The sequence below is a fragment of the Trachymyrmex cornetzi genome, unplaced genomic scaffold, assembly GCF_001594075.2.
Source record: "Trachymyrmex cornetzi isolate Tcor2-1 unplaced genomic scaffold, Tcor1.1 scaffold77, whole genome shotgun sequence".
NCBI classification, from domain to species: Eukaryota; Metazoa; Arthropoda; class Insecta; order Hymenoptera; family Formicidae; genus Trachymyrmex; species Trachymyrmex cornetzi.
In genome coordinates, this window is record NW_017300102.1 from 446,025 (window position 1) to 448,789 (window position 2,765).

Sequence of the window (2,765 nt, forward strand, 5' to 3'; positions counted from 1 at the left end):
CCGCCATTTTGAATTTTATATCTTTAATACCATATTTAAAATCATCGATCCACAAAAATCGAAAATTTTAATTCTGTGATGACAAGAATTCGTAAAATTTACTCATTTTGATAAAAACTAATAAAAATTTTAATGTATATGGACGCCATATTGGGTCCGCCATTTTGAATTTCATACTTTTGACGTAAGATTCAGTTTCAGCAACCCCAAAAGCCCTCTAACACATTTTACTTTTTAAAATTTTCAACTTATTTCACCTAATATGTTAAATCTATCCCTTACCTTTAAGGGGTAGTTTTCTCTTCAGAGTGGACCATTGCAGATAAAAAAAAAAATACGTGTCAAATATTTTTCAAAGTTCTACAAATATGCAAAGTTTCATTAAAATCGGTGAGTGACACCTCCGTAGGTTTACTTGTTAGATAAATTTACGAATCGTGTATATTTTTAATATAACATGCATACAATGTATATTTTTTCCTATCTTACTTTTTCGATATTATCACATTGTAACGTATTATGTGTGATTCGATATATTTATAAAAAGGACTGCCAGCATGCATTGCAACAGTGAAACTGATTAATTTATTGCTAGTTGTAAAACGTTTGCAGTAAATTTCAACGTTGCAACGACGGTTACATGACATAAAACGTCAGCACTGAAATTTTTAATCGTATTGGGCGGTTGCACTGAATGAATGTTAATTATTGAATTGTTTTACATATGACTTGCTAAATAAATGTAGTTTAATAACTGCTCATATATTTATAAATATATTAAATATGAACAAAATAAGAAAAAAAGAGAGAAACAATTATATAAAAATATTGCTAAAATATTATACTAGATTTTGCGATAAACATAATTACACTAAATAAGTTAGATTTATTATTATCATCGATACTTTAATTATATTGTACATTATATTTATATATTCATCATCATTATTAAAAAAAAATTCTTACGTCATATACAAGGTTTAATCCTTTGTTTTACAGCAGAATAAAAAATTAATTATCACGCTGTTATCCTGAGTCTTGTACGCCTTTCACAATATAACTTTATATATTTTTTGTAAATTTGTTGTTGTGACGTTAGATTAAATAACAAAATAAAATCGCAACGGAGGAAACAGTTTTATGCTGCAGTTGGCTTGATGATATTTAGTTGCCTGTGCAATATAATATCTTTTTCTCATCGTGAATTTCATGCAACTTCTCTTTATGCCGGTATTATTGTGATATATCGATAAAAAAAATATATCTATATGAAACACAGCGACTAAAATGTTATACAGGGCAATAACTTGTGGGTATTTGCTTCACAATTTATAAAAAATCGACAATTTATCAAACAGCAAAAAGTAAATAATTAATATACAGGATGGACCATAATAACTTGACGATTTTCAAAATGAAATGAACAATCTGAAATAACTTAAGCATTTATTTCTTGATACATAACAATAGAAAATAGAATGTATATTTGAGTATATTTGAGTAATGCGTTCAACAAAGCAGCTCAGTGGACGCTCAGTGATTCTTTATTATGATTGGTTTCTATAGTTATGGGCTTTCTACAATAAGCCATTACCTAAGCTTTAAGTCTTAAACCATAAAAAATTGACCAATCGACTATGATTGATCAATTTCTTATGGCTTAACCCTTAGCGGCCACACCTCAGCCCGGCCACATCGCGGCCACACCGGGGTACATAGCTAAAAAAATTAGTTGTACAAGATATATGGGTATTTTAAGATTTCTAATCGATTGTTTCATGTTTGTTGAACAGTTCTTCAACATTTCTAATGATTTATATTAGTCAATTTATAGATGGCGCTTTAAAAACTGGTCATATATGTGAAAATTCGGCAAAAATAACTTTTTTCAGAAAAAAATTCATTACTCCGCCATTTTTCAATATTAAGGGCTAAAATTTTAGGATTGTACGCACAAGATACACCACTACCATAAAACAATAACAGTATATGCCGATATTTCAAAAAGTATATTTATTTTGCAAAATTACGATTATGAGGGAAAAATGAAAACGCCGAGAAAACGAACGCTCAAAGCGCCGCCATGCGATTTTTCGGCTTCCTATGTAATGGAGTCACATCTCACACGTGTCTACTAGTGACAGATGTCGATAATTGTATCAATTTCAAATATTTTAGACCTCTAATTTCACTTTTCCTAAGCCTTGGGGTACAAAGTCACCCCGTGTGGCCGCTAAGGGTTAAGACTTAAAACTCGGGTAATAGCTTATTGTAGAAAGCCCATTATATTGTTAAGTCTCTATTCTGTAACTCTTAACTAGGGAATAGAACTTATGACGTGGTTACTGTTATAAATTTTTTTTTATAACCGATTATTAAGGGTACCTTTTTTTGTAAGGATAATGAACTTTACATTTACTTTTATAATTTTAACTTATTTATGATATTATTTTTTTGTATATTCAATTTCAATCTCTGCCCTCTGGTTGATATTAATGATTTGTTCTTTATACTTCAAGACTGTTTTAAGTAACGTTTTAAGATATTATTAGGTGTTAAACTTAATTCCTGCCGTTTTTTCGTCTCTAAAATTGATTTGTTTCAAAGGGAAGATGAATGAATACCTTAATCAAAGTAATTTCCTCCATTTTCTACCACTTTTTCCCATCTCTCTGACAACAGGGCAATTTCACGACGGTAGAACGCGGTGTCTTTCGAGGCGATCCATTCATCCACCCATTTTTGGACTTCGTTGTGACTGGAGA

At 30.3% G+C, this 2,765-nt stretch overlaps 1 protein-coding gene across 1 annotated transcript in view; it reads left to right on the forward strand.

The window, feature by feature from the left end:
• Window positions 1-2,765, forward strand: part of LOC108768234 (EGF like, fibronectin type III and laminin G domains protein pikachurin) — a 236,938-nt gene that overhangs the window by 22,778 nt on the left and 211,395 nt on the right. The gene's annotated exons all lie outside the window — the stretch shown is intronic.